Source organism: Hemiscyllium ocellatum, chromosome 36, assembly GCF_020745735.1.
Source record: "Hemiscyllium ocellatum isolate sHemOce1 chromosome 36, sHemOce1.pat.X.cur, whole genome shotgun sequence".
In the NCBI taxonomy this organism is placed as follows: domain Eukaryota; kingdom Metazoa; phylum Chordata; class Chondrichthyes; order Orectolobiformes; family Hemiscylliidae; genus Hemiscyllium; species Hemiscyllium ocellatum.
Window position 1 is genome coordinate 40,787,520 of NC_083436.1, and position 19,287 is coordinate 40,806,806.

Consider the following 19,287-nt stretch of genomic DNA (forward strand, 5'->3'; position numbering starts at 1 on the left):
ATTGAGTGTGACACTTTGCTTAAAAACTGGGATATTAAAGATGAATTTTCCCACAAGCCTTCGCCCTGTGTTTCTCTGCGGCATGATTTGGAATCAAATGAGAAATAAAAGTAAAAATTTCAAAGCCCAGCACCAGCAGCAAGTTGTTTTTAACAGGTTTGATGCACTGACAAATTTCGTTCCAATTCAATTTTTAACAAAAAAAGAGCCTTTTGCTGAGAAATAGATCTTTTGATTATTTTCACTGCACTATAGTTTAGGAGTCTGTAATAACCTTACACATCATACTTCAAACATTATTAATCACTTACAAACAACAACTCCCCCTGTCCTGTCAAATATGAGGATATATTTTCTGACTTACTCTTTAATGGTGGAGAATATACCCATTGCGATCAATCAAGACAAAAGCAACAATTATAGCAATGGGCAGCTTGCATATACACAGTGTTCTCTACAAAAGAAAACATCCCAAAATGTTTTACAGCAACGTTATTAAACAAAATAGGATAGGGTGAATAGCCAAGGTGTTTTCCCCAGGATAGGTTTGTCCAAAGCTAGACGACATTGGTTTAAGGTGAGAAGGGAAAGATTTAAAAGGGACCTAAGGGTCAAATTTTTCTCCTAGTTGGTGGTGCGTGTATGGAATGAACTGCCAGAGGAAGTGGTGGAGGCTGATACAATTACGACACTTAAAATACCTCTCAATGGATACATGAATAGGAAGGGTTTGGAGGGGTGTGAGCCAAATGTTGGCAAATGGGACTAGGTTAATTTAGGATATTGGGTCAGCATGAATGAGTAGAACCAACGTCTTAGTGTCTCTAAGATGAGAAGTTTTATGACAGAATTCCAGATCTTCAGAGTATGATTGTCAGGGGTTAGGTGATTACATTTTGGCTGTTCCGGAGACCAAACTGAAGAAACACAGAGAACTGGGAGGGTAGTGGAGCTGGAGAAAGCCTCTGAGACAGACCAGTGCAGGATTATAGATGGTTTTAACAAGATGGATGAGAATTAGTAAATTGAGGTAGTGTTGGACTGTGAGTAAAAATTAGTCAGCAAACACTCAGATGATGGAGTAATGGAGATTTCTGCATGTTGGACAGCAGAGTTGTGGAAGCGAGACTTGATGGATTGACCCTCCAAGATTGTATCACACCTCGGCTTTGGAAAGGATAGTGTGACTGCCAAGGTCAGTAGGGATGGTAACAGAGTGTCAGCTGTTTACCTATTATTTACTACCTATGCTACTTAACTCTGTGATCTGCCTGTATTGCTCGCAAGACAAAGCTTTTCACTGTGACTTGGTAAGCGTGACAATAAATTCAATTCAAAAAACCTGCAGATGCTGGAATCCAAAGTAGACAGGGAGGAGGCTGGAAGAACACAGCAAGCCAGACAGCATCAGGAGGTGGAGAAGTCAACGTTTCGGTTGTAACCCTTCTTCAGAAAATTTCTGAAGAAGGTTACATGCAAAACACCAACTTCTCCATCTCCTGATGCCACCTGGCTTGCTGTGTTCTTCCAACCTCCTGCTTGTCTACTGTAGTTCAACTGAGAGGATTCTCAAAAGAATTGTGCATTCCACCTTATTTCAGAGTCGAATGTGAAAATCAAGGCTGATATTCCAGTGCTTAGATGGGGTAGTACACGATTGAAGGTGCTGCCTTTGAGGTTAGGCAAATCTGACCACTTGCCAGCTCTATATAATGTAAGGAACCACAGTCCTACAAAGGACAACAGCCATCTCTCCATTAGAGATGGACAATGGGTAATGTATAATTTGAGGACAACCATTCCTCAAGGACAGAGTAAAGTGAGGACACAGGTTTCTCCATGAGCTTTAACAGCCAGCAAGAGGATTGAAACCGTGTCATTGGCTTCAATCTTCACCATGCTCTAGTCATCCAGTATCTGTCAAACCAAAACACCCTGTCCAGGAAAATGCTGCAACTACACAAGAGGATGGAGGAACAAGCAGGATAATGTTTCAGATGGAAATCTATCCTCAAAGTGAAAACCTATTGAAGATTTCTGCCTAAAATATTAAGTATGCATACGCTGAGAGACCTGTGGTGCATTTCCAGCATCTGTTTTTTGTTTTGCGGTTTATAATTGAAGGTTTTACAAAGACTTTGACTGTGGGTCAGAGTGTGCTGAATTGGCAGCTCACAGTACATATTACCAATAGGATAGTATATATTACCAATCAATCAGTCCATATTACCGATCGGACAATATATATTACTGATTGGACTGTATACATTACTGATAGGACAGTACATATTACTGATAGAATGGTATATATTACCAATAGGACAGTCCATATTCCCAATAGGACAGTACAATGCACAAGTTGCCACTGTACATTGTAGTGTCACCCACCACAGTAAATCTGTGGACAGACTTTTACAGTATTCTGGCTGTAGATTATCAGGTGGATTGGCAGTACTCCTCTTCCAGTGATCAAGTGAAGGATTATCTGACGATGTGAGATGGCTACAATTGACCTGACATCTACTAAAAATTTACACATCATTGTTGGGGAAAGAAAAGATCCAAGCATGCGTCAGAGAAGCCCGAAGATAAAATGGTTGCAAAGTTAAAGTGGAGGAGATCAGATGGGATCACAGAAGAACATATTCAATCCATTATACTAGCACTGGCTGTTTAAGTGAGCATCATCGCCTAGAGCCAATCTTCTGCTATTTTCTCGTCCCCTTACACATTATTTTTATCCAAATAATCATCCATGAATGCTTCGATTGAACCTGTCTCCATCACATTCCCAGGCAGTCCATTCCATACCCTAACCACTCACCTCACCTACCCTGACTGCTCTCTTGTTCATGTTCCTTATATGAGTGGAAACACTTTATTTACTTTCTCCAGCCGCTCATGATTTTTCAGACCTCTATCAACTTTCCCCTTAGCCTTCTTCTCTCTGATGACACCTCTCCCAACTTCTTCAATCTGTCCACATAACTGAGGTTTCTCGTCCCTCACACCATAATCAAAAGCTTGACCAAAGGTGATTTGAGGATGACAAAGAGGTAGATGGAGAGAGGGTTTACACAGTGATTTCTAAAAAGGGGGACTTTTGCCCTTTGCTTCCCAAACCCCTTGCTTGTCCCTTCCTGGAGGTGTGACTGTGGACCTCAGCACTGGGCAAAATTTAGAAGGCCTCAACATTGCCTGTAATTTAACAGCGCCATAACCATGAGGGCTGAGGGCCAGTTTAGGACAATGCTTTGGGCCTCACCATTCTGGGGTACTCTCCACCTTTTGGAACATGGAAACATAGAAACATAAGCCTGTTCCACCAGAAATCTATTGATCTGTGTCTTGAATTTGATTGATGAAAGCCTCCACAGCCCTGCAAGGCTAGAGAATTGCAGAGGTTCACCAGTCTCAAAGTGAGGAAATTCCTCCTTGAGTCAGTCCTACCTGGCTTGGCCCTTATTCCGAGACTTTGTCCCTGGTTTTAGGCCCGAAGGGGAAACTTCTTTTCTGCATCCACCCTAAATACTCACTTAGAATTTTGCAATTCAGTGCATTCCACTGGCCTTGCTGGTGCTGCAGGATAATCATTTACTTAGTGTTGCTAAAGATGCTTGGTAGGAGCCTGTTGCAAACCGACGGTTCAGTGACTGTAAATGAGTTATAATGGGAAAAGTTCAATTTAATGAAATTAAGTAAAATTACTCTGATAAAAAAGTTCAAGGATGCATATTATTTTGCTCTTGTTTCATGTGAACCAAAGTAGACCACAATTATCGCCGTGATTACGTCTTGACACCTTGCATTTATATTTAGCAAGACAGTTACAATCGACTGTTAACCATAAAATTAGAGCAATGGTAATAATTTTAACAAGTATTTAGTGGCATTTTTGAAATTGAGAGTTGGTGCAGGGAGATTATAAAAAAATCTGCACAAATTCTAATGGTGCTTTCTTTGGCGAGAGTGAGACCTGCAATTGGCACAAAACTGAAGAGTCAGGATTGGAGTGTAATACACCGAGCCCTGAAAGGCCTCTTTTCACTGAGCTCCTCAAGGAGGAAAAGCTAACATCTTGCACCTCGTTGGGAGAATATAATGAGTGGAGTTTGGGGACCGTTCTAGCTTGTTTTATGTGCAGCCACTCTTCACGGAAGATTCCCACAAAGAGGTCTTTGATAGTTTTGATGCAACATGAGAGAGGCTAAGAGGAGGAAGAGCAGGTGAGTTGAAGATTGCTTTCTTCAGAGTTTGGATGAACATTGCAAAGCGATTCCCTTAATTTCATTCCATTAAAACTGAAAAAACATGCCTCTTGCCTGCCTTATAGTTGATACTGCAGGTATTTGTCCATTTGGTCCACTTTCTTGATGTTGATCTTTCAACATGAGTGCTTTCCATTCTCAAGATTAAAGTTGATAAATTTCAATGCTTGGTGCAGGTTTTGTGCCGATAATGACCCTGAAACTGTCAGTGTTCACCATCGGTTTTCCTCTGATTCTGACAGCAACCACAGGAAATCACACATGTGCAGCACAACTTGGAAAGACCGAAGTTTCTGCCAATGGTATTAAGCTACGCCAGGGGAGGAGTGCTGTTGAAGTCATTCCAAAGATAATACATCCTTCCTAAGGCGTGGTACCCGAAACTGCTCAGACCTGGTCCAAGTGTGGTCTCACCAGGGTGTTGTATGGTTCAGCCACTATTTCTACTGCCTAGTATTCTAGATTCCTAGATATTAGCCCTTTTGATAGTGCAGCCGCAGAAAACAATTTAGTGATGTGCTCACCTTTATCCCCAAGTCACTTTACACCCTCTCCCCTCCCACAGCTTCTGTGGCTTTTGCCCCATTTCTCCCTCAGTTTAAATCTCGTTACACTAAGGAAAAATGCTTCGTTGGTTGACGCTGAGGAATTATTAGGAAATTTTGCGAGATAGAAGAGAGCTTGGACAATGCAAATCAGGCCCATGCAGGTGTTCTTGCCTCATGCAGAATAAGTGCTGCTGTTTCGAGTGTAGGTGGTGGAAGATTTCATCATGTGACTGCTTCTCTGAAACCCCTCCTGGCATCAAGAGAAGGCAGACTGTTTATAGCACAGGAGCAAACCATTCATTAAAAAGGGACTGGGTATTTTATTTTTTCCCAGTGGTGGTAGGGGCTACTGAACAGGAAGTGTATATGGAAGGGAAGGGAAGGATAAAATCTGGTACATGTGCTGAGATGTGATTATAAAGCCGAAGGAAGCCACCCCGCCCACTGTGTTTGTAAATGCTGTCCAACAACAAGTCACCCAATGCAATTCGCCACCCCTCCCTTCTCCCAATATCATCGCAACGCTTTCACATTTCAGATACTGATTGAATTCTCCTTTGAAGACCTCAATTGAACCTGCCTCAACCACATTCTCAGGCAGTGCACGCCACATCTGAATGAGACCCTGCTGAAAGAGGTTTTGCCTCCTGTTGTAATTGTTTCCTTAACTGATGACTTTAACTCAGAGGCATCTAGTTCTCAACCCTTCTGTCATTGGGGACAGTGTTAACCTGTCTACTCTGTCAGACCCTTCATGGTTTTAAACACCTTTATCAAATCTGCAGCCTGTTTAATAGATGGCTATCCACATAGCATATCAGGAAGCTGACAACTTTCCATGATTTAACACTGTTTTATCGTACTGGGGAAAAAATACACCAGCCCCTTTTTTAAATAAATAAACCCACCACTAAACGAATAAAGAACCAATTTAAGCACATGGAGCAGGTAGGATTTGAACCCAGGTTTCCTGGCTTAGAGGTAGGGACATTACCAATGAACCACAGAGGCCCCAAAGCCAGCTAAAGACTCAATAGTTTCAAATCAACCTGTTCAGAAATGTTATAACACACCTCTGAAGTAGGTGGGAGTACAACTCCGGTCTCCTGGCATAGAGACAGGTTCATTACCACTGTGCTACAAGCACCCCTCCAGATAAAGGTGTAGTATAACAAAACATTCAAACAGTTGGGGAAAGGGTGAGAAACAAGGGAAGGAACTAAGTGAGACTAGTGTGGGGAAAGGGAAGATAAAACACCTTCAGCTGACCTTTCTGTCAAAGCATCATGGGTACTGGAAATACTGTGTGATCCCACTCTAACGACACCCAGGAAAACACAGCTTTCTTTTTCCTTCTTTTCTAAACTTATCACCAAATTACCCAGGTAACACATTAAAACAACTAATAAGTTACAAGCACTGCCTACCCAAGGACGGTTCAACAATGAAACAGATAAAAGGAAGGTAGGGAGACACAGAGAGGAATAAATTAAAATGGAGCTGGAGGGGGGGATAATGGTGACTACCGAAAACTAAATGCTTTGACCTCTCCCTCTGTAATGGTATGCTGGAAACTCCCAACTCATATATAGTTCCTAATCAACCTGTCCAGTGATTCATTATACACCTCTGGGCAAGGTGAGACTCATACCAAGGCCTTCTCGCTCAGAGGTAAGGACACCACCATTGTGCCACCAGAACCCAAAACCCAGTTTTTCACAATAAACTTCAGTGCGTGTCCCTTGTTCTGCTTTAAATCTGAAGGTTTACCCTTTACCTGGTGCTCTTGTGGTCTTGGAGTTAATTTTGTCTCTCCTTTTCTTCCTATTGCCATGATGTCTCTGTATTCAACCTCATCAGTAATCCATCCACCCTCCCTCTCCACCCATTCCCCCACCCTCTCTCCCCAGTTTCTCACCCACTCCACCCATTCCCCTTCCCTGTCTATGTTCCCCCACCCTCTCCACCCATTCCCCTCCCCTGTCTACATTCTCCCACCCTCTCCACCCATTTCCCTCCCCTATCTACATTTCCCCACCCTCTCCACCCATTTCCCTCCCCTATCTACATTTCCCCACCCTCTCCACCATTCCCCTTCCCTGTCTATGTTCCCCCACCCTCTCCACCCATTCCCCTCCCCTGTCTATGTTCCTCTACCCTCTCCACCCATTCCCCACCCCTGTCTACATTCCCCCACCCTCTCCACCCATTCCCCTCCCCTGTCTATGTTCCTCTACCCTCTCCACCATTCCCCTTCCCTGTCTATGTTCCCCCACCCTCTCCACCCATTCCCCTTCCCTGTCTATGTTCCCCCACCCTCTCCACCCATTCCCCTCCCCTGTCTATGTTCCTCTACCCTCTCCACCCATTCCCCTCCCCTGTCTATGTTCCCCCACCCTCTCCACCCATTCCCCTCCCCTGTCTATGTTCCTCTACCCTCTCCACCCATTCCCCACCCCTGTCTATGTTCCCCCACCCTCTCCACCCATTCCCCTCCCCTGTCTATGTTCCTCTACCCTCTCCACCCATTCCCCTCCCCTGTCTATGTTCCCCCACCCTCTCCACCCATTCCCCTCCCCTGTCTATGTTCCTCTACCCTCTCCACCCATTCCCCACCCCTGTCTACATTTCCCCACCCTCTCCACCCATTCCCCACCCCTGTCTACATTCCCCCACCCTCTCCACCATTCCCCTCCCCTGTCTATGTTCCCCCATCCTATCTAAGTCCTTTTAGAGCTTATTACCATCTCTGATCATTGCTGTGTGCATTTCTTTGGTTCATCACCTTCTCACAATTAGCAGCAAAACAAACAGATTGTTTGGTAACCAGTTGGATTTTTCTTGCCCATCCAATGATTCACACAGTGCAGATGAGGCCCTTCAGTCCATCAGATTTATGATGACATATTTACACTTTCCATCACTTGGCCCACAGCCTTGAATATTTCAAGTGCTCTGCCATGTCCATCAATAGAACTTTTCTTTTACCAAGTTCAGTGTTTCAATAATTAAATGAAAACATTGAAAGATTTCTTTTTCCCTCCTTGCTGTATGGTTTTCCTCCTGGGCACTGCCAGCAGATTAATCTCCACGGAGTTTCTGGGACATTCCTGGAGCGTTGGCAGCCCTGGTAGTGCGGTGGTCCTGCTCGATGTGGAACCCTGCAACGTTTGTTCCTTTAAGTACATAACGTAGCTAGGTTTTTCAGTGACGGGGTTGTACGTGAGCCAAGATCAAGGTACACACATTCCATAACATACTTGGAGCAGTTTGAGAAGCAGAGAGCAGTCTGAAAGGGAACATCGACTTCAGTGTAACAGGCTGCATCTGTGCCTCTGCTCCTACCTGTTCACCTCATTACTGAGTCCAGAAGAGTTCTGTTTCCACAACTCTGCAAAGTGGGGAAAGGTTCCCCAACAATGATGCATGTGACGCATCGTGGTAGTTCACCTTTTCAGTAGCATTTTAAAGTAAGTTTTTTTTTAATATGGTCATCCCTCTCCCTTTCACCCTCTCTCTCTCTCTCTTGCTCTTAGGTCTTCAGTGTTGACGAGTTAACAATCCAGCCGTGGCCTGGTGGAGGTTATAAAGAATGTGTAATAGGAGAGAAGGAATTCCAGTCTTGCTGGAGGCTTAAATCCATCAGGGCTTGAGATGTGGTGGGGGTGGGGGGGAGGGTGTCGGAGGGTCAAATAAAAGCAGCTCCTTATTGTGAATAGCAGAGTTTATTTGAGAGGTCAAATGCCAACATGTAACAAATCAGTACAGAGGCAAGGTCACAGGCAGTGAGATCCGCTAGGTGGGTTGGTAATAGGAATACACTGAGAGCAGAGAAACACAGCAGCAGCTGGAAGGCTTCAGGAGCCAAGCACACTACCGTGTGATTAGTGCGACAAATTGTGCAAATGTAAGTGAAGCATTGACAACCGAGGCTGAAAAAGTTTCAGATGGAGACAGCGCTATCTCCTTTCAGAAGGTCAGTTTATCAGTAAATGGGGATAGGAGTGAGTGGGTAACAGTGAGATTGTGGGTGTAGAAGAGTTTTGGTAAAAGACAGATTACACTGTCTAAACTTTTCCCTGTAGGGCAGGAGTCACAGGGCCTGTGCTCAGCAAACTTCTACTTACGTCACAAACTTATGGTTTGTAAAACAAATATTCCATTCTTTCAGACTTAAAGATTCACTTATTTTTATTTTAGCCCTTTTTTACCTTGTAGATTGGAGATGTTCGGCTGCAGTGAGGGTCTGCATCCTGGCCCTGTCTGTCCTTACCCTCAGACCCAGTTTGTCCCTGACCCCCTGTGGTATCCAACTGTGAGCTGTCCTTGATGTAGTTTCTCCCTCAAACACTGTCTGATATTTTCTGAATTTTCCCCATATGTTAGCTCTTGTCATGTACACCATGGAGACTGTTTTTTCGTTAAGAGTGATGTCTTGAAGTTTATTGACAATGCTAAGTATTTACATTGCCTGACTATGGCTTACATGTAGTCAGAGGTCTATCCACCTTTATAATAGAACATCACATCTCAATGATATCACCTAACGGGTGACACGGTGGCTCAGTGGCTAGCACTGCTTTCTCACAGCGCCTGGGACCCAGGTTTGATACCAGCCTCGAGCGACTATCTGTGTGGAGTTTGCACATTCTCCCCGTGTCTGCGTGGGTTTCCTCTGGGTGCTCCAGTTTCCTTCCACAGTCCAAAGATGTGCAGGTCAGGTCAATTGGCCATGCTAAATTGATCATAGTGTTAAATGCATTAGTCAGGGTAAATGTAGGGTAGAGGAATTGATCTGGGGGGTTACTCTTTGGAGGGTTGATGTGGACTTGTTGGGCCAAAAGGAACCTAAAAAAATCTATCTTAAACGTAGATAGTAGGTGCTGTAATGGGTTATTCAACCCTTTCATCCTGCATCATCATTCCACCATTCACTATGATTGTGGCTGATCACGCAATTTCAGTGTCCTATTCCCATTTTCTCTCCCTTCCCCTCAATCCCTTTAGCCGCAAGAGCCATGTCCACCTCCCTCTTGAATATATTTAATGCACTGGTCTCAACAGCTTCCTGTGGGAGAAAATTCCACACGTTCTCAACTCCTTGAGTGAAGAAATGTGTTCTCATCTCAGTCCTGAATGGCTTAACCCCTTATGCGTAGACTGTGACCCCTACTCCTGGACTTTCTCAACATTGTTCCTGCATCTAACCTGTCCAGTCCCATCACGATTTTATATGTTTCTATGAGACTCCCCTCTCATTCTTCTAAGTTTCAATGAATACCAACCCAGTTGTTCCAGTCTTCCTTCATAGGTCAAGGTACATTGCCTGTTTGGTTCGGGATTGATGTGATAATAAATATAATCTTTATGTGCTGTACCCTACCATTAATCTGAACATAGAGAAGTCAAGCATTTCAATACTTCATAACCAATATAGATGTTACTACAGGCGGATACAGTGTTGCTTGTCTCCACTCTATTCTCTCCCTGTCTGAGTGTTAAGTCTACATTATGATTGCATTATCAGTAACATTACTGATCAATTTGCTTATTATTCACTCATGGGATGTTGGTGTTGCTGGCTCGGTCAGCTTTAAATGCCTATCCCTCGTTTCCCATAGGAAGCTGGTGATGAGTTGCCTATTTGAAGTGAGAATTGGTTTATGAACCATCTGATGTAGCTACACTCCCTGGAGCCCATGTCCCAGGAGGAATAGCTCCCATCTTTGGATTTCTAGGCCAGTGATGACATCACAATGCCACTGCTTTCCCCAAAATATCTTACTTCACATCTCGTATTTCAGAAAGGACCCAAAATAATTCACGTACAATTAATGTCTTTAAAATAAGAGTGGACAATTCAGTCCCATAAACCTGTCCTTCCATTCAGTGAGATATTGGCTCATTTGTGTCTTAATTTTATCTGCCCACCTTGGTTTTATAAACCTGTAAAGACTTATGTAGGCGATTGAATGCTGCGTAGGATGGGTTTGCACAACTTTAGTCCAGCTCCTGATGGACAGAAGGTTTAAATACCTGCTCTGTTTTTTCTAAAGACCATGCTCTATGTATTTAAACAAGTTTGGGAAGTTTGACATTAGCAGACGAGGAGTATTTTTTCCAAATCATGTCACTTTTTCATTTCAGCCTTTGAGTTAGTGTTTGCAAGTTAAACCAAAACAGATTTCACCTTCACTTTAGCCATTGGAGTCACAAATATGAAACTAAAAGGGAACTATTGAAAAATTGCCAAAAGAAGGTGGCCATGATTGGACTCAAACATCTTTCATTCATCCAGGACTGGCATTTGAAGATGAATTGGAAAATACGGATTGTTCATTAGACTGCTGGAGATATACATGTTCCTTGTATTTTTACTGAAATGAAAAGAAGGCTTGCATTTATATAGCACCATTTTGGGCCACAGTGCATTTCAAAATGCTTTACAATCAATTAAGCACCTTTGAATTTCTAAGTGTAATCTCTGAAGTAATGAGAGAAACACAGAAGTCAATTTTCATACAGCAAGTTCCTACAAATAGAATATGTTAATGATCAGATATTCTGTTTTAGACGTTGATTGATGACTAAATATCCATGGAATCATAGGAACTTTACAGTGTGGAAGTAGGCCATTTGGCCCATTGAATTAACACTGACCCTCTGAAGAACATCGCACCCAGTCCCAGCCCATCCCTGTAACACAGCATTATCCATGGCTAACCCATCTAGCCTGCATATCCCTGGACATTATGTGCAATTTAGGCTCACCAATCCACCTAACCCGCACATCTTTGGACTGTGGGAGGAAACCAGAGCACCTGGAAGCAACCCATGAAGACACAGGGAGAATAAGCAAACTCCACCCAGACAGTCACTGAGGATAAAATTAAACCTGGGTCCCTGGCACCGTGATGCAGCAATGCTAACCACTGAGTCACCATGCCACCATTTTCCAGGACATGAGAGATAACTCCTCTTCAGATGTTCAGATTGGTTTCCAAGGAATCGTTCACATCTGTCTAAGAATTGAGACAGCTAGGATCTTAATTTAACAAGTCACCTGAGAGACAGAGCCTCCAACAATGCTGCATTGCCTCAGTGTTGCATTAGAGTATCAATCTAAATTTGTTGTGTTTTAGTCCTGGAAAAGTATTTAAATTCATAATCATCTGACTCAGACGTGGGACAGTTACACACTGAATCCATGACTAACACTATGGGCATTTCACTAAAGCAAAAACTGCTCTATGTATTGTCCCTCATGCAGCTCGCCCGCAGAAAACTATTTCCTGCTGTCGAAGTACTTGGCATAAAAATACAATCCATGTGAACAGGAAATTGGAGAGTCTGGGAGTATCTTATTTTAAGATGCGTCAATATTGAAATCTATGCCATGTTCATAGTTACCAGTGACAGGATCTAAGGAAAAGCCTAATGTAAGCACAAGTATTTGAAGAGACATTGAACAATGTGAAAATCGTTAAGCAAGCAAAATAGACATGAATAAATAATTTCATTGGCACAGAACATCAGCATTCAATTTTTGAAGAGTTAAAAGATGGAAAAAGAATAATAACTGGAAAGGAACATTTTTAACAGGGCCGTTAAGATAAATTCTATTGTTCTTACTTCTTTGTGCCGAGTTGGGAATGAGGGGTGACAGATTAAAAATAAGGAGCCTGTCATTTAAGACAAAGCTGAAGACTTCTTTCTTTTAGGTGGTCATAATTCTTTGGGACTCTTACTCCCAGATTGCGGTGGAGATGCAGTTATTAAATACCTTTAAGGCAGAGGTGGACAGGTTCTTCATTAATAAAGGAGCCAAAGGTTACCAGGGAATGTGGAGATACAGCTACAATCGGATCTGCCATGATCGTGCGGTGTAGAGAGCAGGCTAGAAGGACTGAGTGGTGTGTGTTCACATATTCAAGAAGCACAGCAGGCCAGACAGCGTCCGAGGAGCACAGAAATCGATGTTTCGGGCAAAAAATCAGCGATTTTCCTGCTCCTTGGATGCTGTCTGACCTGCTGTGCTTTGCAGCACCACTCTAATCCAAACTCTGGTTTCCAGCATCTGCAGTCCTCCCTTTTGCCCTGTGTTCATATACTCACCAGGTGAGAGGCTGTACATCTTGGGAATTAGAGAATTGAGTGGCAAAAGATGGAAAATCAGGCACAGAGCATTTTAAAGACCTTTTTCTTTACTTTCACTGTATGGATGATGCTGATTTTTTTAAGTTATCCCGAACTAAGTCCATGAATCTATACGATATAGGAAAAAATTTGAGACAATTTGGACCATCGAGTCTGCTCTACCATGTGATCATGGCTGATATGTCTCTCAACCCCTCCCTGTAACCCTTGAACCCCTTACTATTCAAGAACCTGTCTATCTCTGACTTAAAGACACAGAATGACTTGTCCTCCACAGCCCTCTCTGGCAATGAGTTTCACAGATTCCCCACCCTCTGGCTGAAGAAATTCCTCCCCATCTCAGTTCTAAAGGGTCGTCGCTTCACTCTGAAGCTGTGCCCTCGGGTTCTGTTCTGTCCTGCTAGTAGAAACATCTTCTCCATGTCCATTCTATGCAGGCCTCTCAGTTTCAATCAGATCCCCTCCCCCCTCATCCCCGGTCCTTCTCAACTCCACCAAGTATAGACTCAGAGTCCTCAAGTGCTCCTAATATGACAAGCCGTTTATCCCCAGGATCATTCTTGTAAACATCCTCAGGACCCCCTTCAAGGCCAGCATGTCTTTCCTTAGCCCAGAAAAGCTGGCCTTGAAAAGACAATGCTTAGCTGCCTTCTTGAACCATTGCAGTCAACGGGATACAGGTGAATCCACAGTGCGGTTAGAGAGGGAGTTCAGGATTTTGATCCAATGACAGTGAAGGAATGGCGATTTATTTCTAAGTCAGGATGATTTATGGATGATTATAGTGATGGTATTCCCTTACACTGCAATGGTTGAGATTGCACATTTGGACGGTGCTGTTGAGAAAGGCTTGGCTGGTTTCTGCACTGCATCTTACTGATGGTACACACTCTGCATTGTTGGTGGAAGGAGTGAATGATAAAGTTGGTGAATAGGGTGATAATCAAATGGGCTGTTGTGTTATAGGTAGTGTTGAGTTTTTGGAATGCTTTGGAGCTCCACCAATCCAGGTAAATACAGAGTATTCCATCATACCTTTGTGCCATCACGTGTGCTTTGTAGTGGGCAGGCATTGGAGAGATAGGAAGTGATGGACTTCTTGCAGGATTCCTAGCCTCTAGCCAGTCCGATTAAGTTAGCCAGTTCAATTCAGCTTCTGGTCAATTATAGCCCCCATGATATTGATGATAAAGATATTAGTGATTGTAATGCTATTGAATAACAAATGGAGATGGTAGGATTCTGACTTGTTTGAGATGGTCATTGTGTGATACATATGTGGCCCAAATGTTACTTAGTGCTTATCAGCAAAAGCCTGAATGTTGTCCAGGTTATACTTCACATGGACACAGAGTGTATCAGTATCTGAGGAGATGTGAATCACCATTTTACAATCATCAGCAAACATCCCTACTTCTGACCTTATGATCATTGATAAAGCAGCAGAGAATGGTTGGCCCTAGGACATTCCCCTGAAGAACTCTTGCGGAGATGTCCTGGAGCTGAGATGATTGACTTCTGGGTCATGGCCTAGTGATATTATCGCTGAATTATTAATCCAGAGACCCACATAATGTTCTAGAAACCCAGGTTCAAATCCCACCATGGCAGACGGTGGAATTTGAATTTAATAAAAATCTGAAGTCTCATGATGACCAATGTGACTGCTGGAAAAGCCCATCTGGTTCACTGATATCCTTTAGGGAAGGAAATCTGTCACCTTTAACTGGTCTGGCTTACGTGTGACCCAGATTCTTAGCAACACGTTTCACTCTTAAACTGCCCTGTGGGCAATTAGGGTTGGGTAATAAATGCTGGCTTGGCCAGTGATGTCATCAGCTCAGAAATGGATAAAAGAAAGGTATGACTCCAACCAATGGGGAGTTTTTTTTTACTGATTCCCATTGACATCAGTTTTTCTCAAGGTCAAAGGTTGTATTGTTGTCAAGGGCAGTCACTCTCTCTTTGCCTCCTGAGTTCAGCCATCTTGTCCATTTTGAAATCAACACTGCAATTTGGTCAAGAGTTATGAGGCTGCCTTGCTGTTACATACAGCAAACAACTTCAGAGGCAGAATCAGAAATCGCTGGAAAAGCTCAGCAGGTCTGGCAGCAAATGTGGAGAGAAATCAGAATTAATATTTGAGATCTGGTGACCCTTCCTCAGAACAGTTCTGTTTTTGTTCCTGATTTACAATGTCTGCAGTTCTTTCGGTTTTTAACTTCAGACGCAAAACTGAATTAAAATCATTTGAGTGAAATTCCTGTATCCTTCCCCCTCTCTTTTAAGTGACAGCAGCATAACTGAATATTTCAAATTGTGAAATATTGAAAGGAATGTTCATGGTGTAGTCAGAACCAGGTTATTTTATGATAGATTGATTTGAATCAGCATCAAGAAACAAAGCAACACAGCTAATCAATCTGGAATGCCAGTTGCTGTGATTTAATCGTCCCACTAATCTTATGTTTCCTCTGTTTACCAACCTCAAAATTGCTTTGCGTGACAGTTTTTCCAGATGACAAAGTCCCTTTAAATAACCAGCTGTGATGGAGGTAGATAATGGGACATTAAGCAGTCCTTAGAGACAGACAGTGGGACGTTTAACAGCCACGGAACAGATAATCCAGCAGTAAGCAGGCCTTCCAGCAAATTATTGGGAAATTAAGTGTTCCTGAAATCGTCTGTCGTGATAGGTAAATCAAATTTTAGTTTTCTTGAACAGATTGAGACATCCATTCACCCTGGGGCCGCCAATCCTCCAGCATTGCCCATGAGTCTCCATGTTATACTAAAGTATCGCCAGAATACTGCCATGGAGGTTGCGCTGGATGGAAATTGAAGCTCTGAAAAAATAAAATTTCACTTTTCTTTGTTAGTTATAAAAGTATTTGGGGATGGCTAAATGACGGCTGTTTGGCAGTCAGGAATTGTAGGAATGTCAGACTGTTTTCCAGTTGGCACAGGAGTACGGTGGCCTGTTGGGATGGATATGTCAGGAAACCAATGGCACCGTAGCAGGAATGCCACATCAGGACCACCACGTGATGAAGTTTGATATATTGCCAGAGCCGGCAATCCTCATTCACCTCATTACATATACAACACTCCATGAAGAATTCTAGCTACAGTATAAATATGTGGGATCAGTTAGCTCAGTGGCTATTTTCCAAAACAATGTGATGCCAATAGCGTGGGTTCAATTCCTGCACTAATCAAAGTTGCCATGAAGGACTCTCCTTCTCAACCTCTCCCCTTGACTGAGGTACGGTGGTCCTCAGGTTAAACCACCACCTCTCTCCCTGATCAGACAGCTACCTTGTGGTCCTGCACACTAGGAGAAAGTGAGGACTGCAGATGCTGGAGACTAGAGTTGAAAAATGTGATGCTGGAAAAACACAGCAAGCCAGGCAGCATCCGAGGAGCAGGAGAATCGACATTTCGGGCATAAGCCCTTCTTCAGGAATGAGGCTGGTGTGCCAGGTGGGCTGAGATAAAAGGTAGGGGGCAGGGGATTTGGGGGAAGGGCGCTAAGAATACGATAGGTGGAAGGAGGTGAGGGTGAGGGTGATAGGCTGGAGAGGGGGTGGGGGGCAGAGAGGTCGGGGAGAAGATTGCAGGTCAAGAGGGCAGTGCTGAATCTGGGGTTTGGAACTGAGATAAGGTGGGGGGAGAGGAAATTAGGAAGCTGAAGAAATCTACATTCATCCCGTGTGGTTGGAGGGTTCCTACCCGCACTAACAACCCAGCCATCCCGTGGCTGAACACTTTAACTCCCCCTCCCACTCCGCCAAGGACATGCAGGTCCTTGGCCTCCTTCATCGCCAGACCCTGACCACACAACGCCTGGAGGAAGAGCGGCTCATCTTCCACCTAGGAACCCTCCAACCACACGGGATGAATGTAGATTTCTTCAGCTTCCTCATTTCCCCTCCCCCCACCTTATCTCAGTCCCAAACCCCGGATTCAACACCGCCCTCTTAACCTGCTATCTTCTTCCCGACCTCTCTGCCCCCATCCCCTCTCTGGCCTATCACCCTCACCCTCACCTCCTTCCACCTATCATATTCCCAACGCCCCTCCACCAAATCCCCTGCCCCTTACCTTTTATCTCAGCCCACCTGGCACACCAGCCTCATTTCTGAAGAAGGGCTTATGCCCGAAACGTCGATTCTCCTGCTCCTCAGATGCTGCCTGGCATGCTGTGTTTTTCCAGCATCACATTTTTCAACTCCTGTAAACTAGGCTGAAATTATGAATGTGTTTAAAATAGATCTGTGGAACTCTCTTCCTAACAATGCTCAGGGTGTACCTTTCCTCTCCAAGTTTGCAAAGGCAGCTCATCAACACCTTCTCAAAGATAGTAACAACCCTGCTTGAATCCAAAGACGTACAGATCTGGCATGTTTCCTGGTTGCTAGTTAACTATCACTCAGCATCCCAGACTATCTGGGCACTATCACATTGCTGTATTGTTGGGAGTTTGCTGGCCACAGATTAGCTGCTGCACATCCCATATTACAGCACTTCAAAACCACTTCATTGGATAGAAAGCTCTTTGGGACGCCCAGGGCTCACAGAAGACACTGTTTAACGTGAGTCTTTTTATGTAAACAGAGTGGTGTAATGCCACTGCTCTGTAAACTGAGAGATTTTACCCAATAGACAACTGTAAAATGTACCTGCATTGCCTCTCTCATGAATTGCAACCTTTGGCTATCTTCAATTAAATACGATGGGTGCTTTCTCACATAGATCTTTGTCTCATTCCCTGTCAGAGAGGCACGATGATGTCCCAGTGACAGTGCATCTGTATAAAATCAGTGTGACAAGTACCTCATGGGGCACTGTTACTGCAATTAATAACAACCAGAAGAAAATCCCAGTAAAATAATCTTTTTAATAAGCAACAGAAAATGGAACACCAGATAAGTTGGATGTTTTAATTTGAAATGATAGGGGGTGGGTAACAGATTGAAAAGTAATTTTGAAAGGGATTTAGAAACATTCTGTACTTGAAACATAACATTTGCAGGGCTATAAAGTGAGTGAGAGTAATTAGATAACCCATTAATAAAGGGCAGCAGTCTGTTGATTACCGAATGCCCTCAATCTGTGCCTATTTATTTCATAGTTAAAAATCACACACCAGGTTATAGTCCAACAGGTTTATTGGATTATTACCTGATGTTGTGTGATTTTTAACTTTGTCCACCCGAGTCCAACAGCGGCACCTCCAAATCATATTTTTTTTCTTGAAATCAGGATATTTGTATTGCACTTCCACGCTCTGTGATGCCCCATATGGGAGAAAGCCTCAAATGTACTGGTGGGCACCCAGTTCTCTTTCTGCAGGGTTACCCATGGCATGGACAAGGATTGCAGCTGGAATAACCTCCATTGAAATCATCTGCGACCATTTACAACAAGCTAAAGCAGTTATCAGTGGCTAACTCAAGAACAACCCCATGACCTGCAGGTTTTCCACAAGGTAGCTCTCCCACCTTTCCAGGTGCAATAAGGACTGGGCTTAGCCAGTGATAGCTATATCCCATGGAAACATTTTTAAAAACCTAATTTTTTGAAAGCGAGACTTATACTCTTTGGCAAACAGTAGAGTGTTGAGAGTGTACTGATTAGATTACTTACAGTGTGGAAACAGGCCCTTCAGCCCAACAAGTCCACACTGACCCGAAACCCAGCCATACCCCTACATTTACCCCTTACCTAACACTATGGGCAATTTAGCATGGCCAATTCACCTGACCTGCACATCTTTGGACTGTGGGAGGAAACCGGAGCACCCAGAGGAAACCCACACAGACACGGGGAGAACGTGCAAACTCCACACAGACAGTCGCCTGAGGCGGGAGTTGAACCCGGGTCTCTGGCGCTGTGAGGCAGCAGTGCTAACCACTCTGCCGCTCACTTGATGTACCCTGTCTTTTACAGTGGTCCAAGAGCTTGTCTTTACACTGATAGAGTTCACAATAAACAGCGTGTAAATAAAAAGGTATTTATTTCTTCTTCTCTCCAGTCAGTTTGCACACTATCTGGCTGAGAGGACAGGATAAGCATTATTGATAGCACTCAAACAGCTATGGAATGGAATTGTCACAATTATTATTACTTTTTCTGATTTCCTGCCAAGTTGTGTATTAGTTATAATACATTCTCATTTCAGAATTGCAACTGAATTTACAGCATGGAGCAAGGCCTTTCGGTCTGATCATTCTATCCCACTGTTGATGCTCTCCACCTCTGACATCCCTCTCCATCTCATCCTATCTGCATCATCTGCCCCTCCTCTCTCC

General features: G+C 43.7%; 1 protein-coding gene across 3 annotated transcripts in view; it reads left to right on the forward strand.

The window, feature by feature from the left end:
• The window catches only part of bmpr1ba (bone morphogenetic protein receptor, type IBa), a 504,629-nt gene that overhangs the window by 345,780 nt on the left and 139,562 nt on the right, over positions 1-19,287 (forward strand). Inside the window, exon 1 of one of the 3 annotated variants that reach the window (XM_060851678.1) lies at positions 8,172-8,286. The exons of 1 other annotated variant lie outside the window; for it this stretch is intronic. The gene's annotated coding sequence lies outside the window, so the exon portion shown is untranslated. Of the gene's footprint in view, positions 1-8,171; positions 8,287-8,682; positions 8,724-19,287 lie in introns of those variants that run through there. One more of the 3 variants, XM_060851679.1, reaches the window with a different exon arrangement.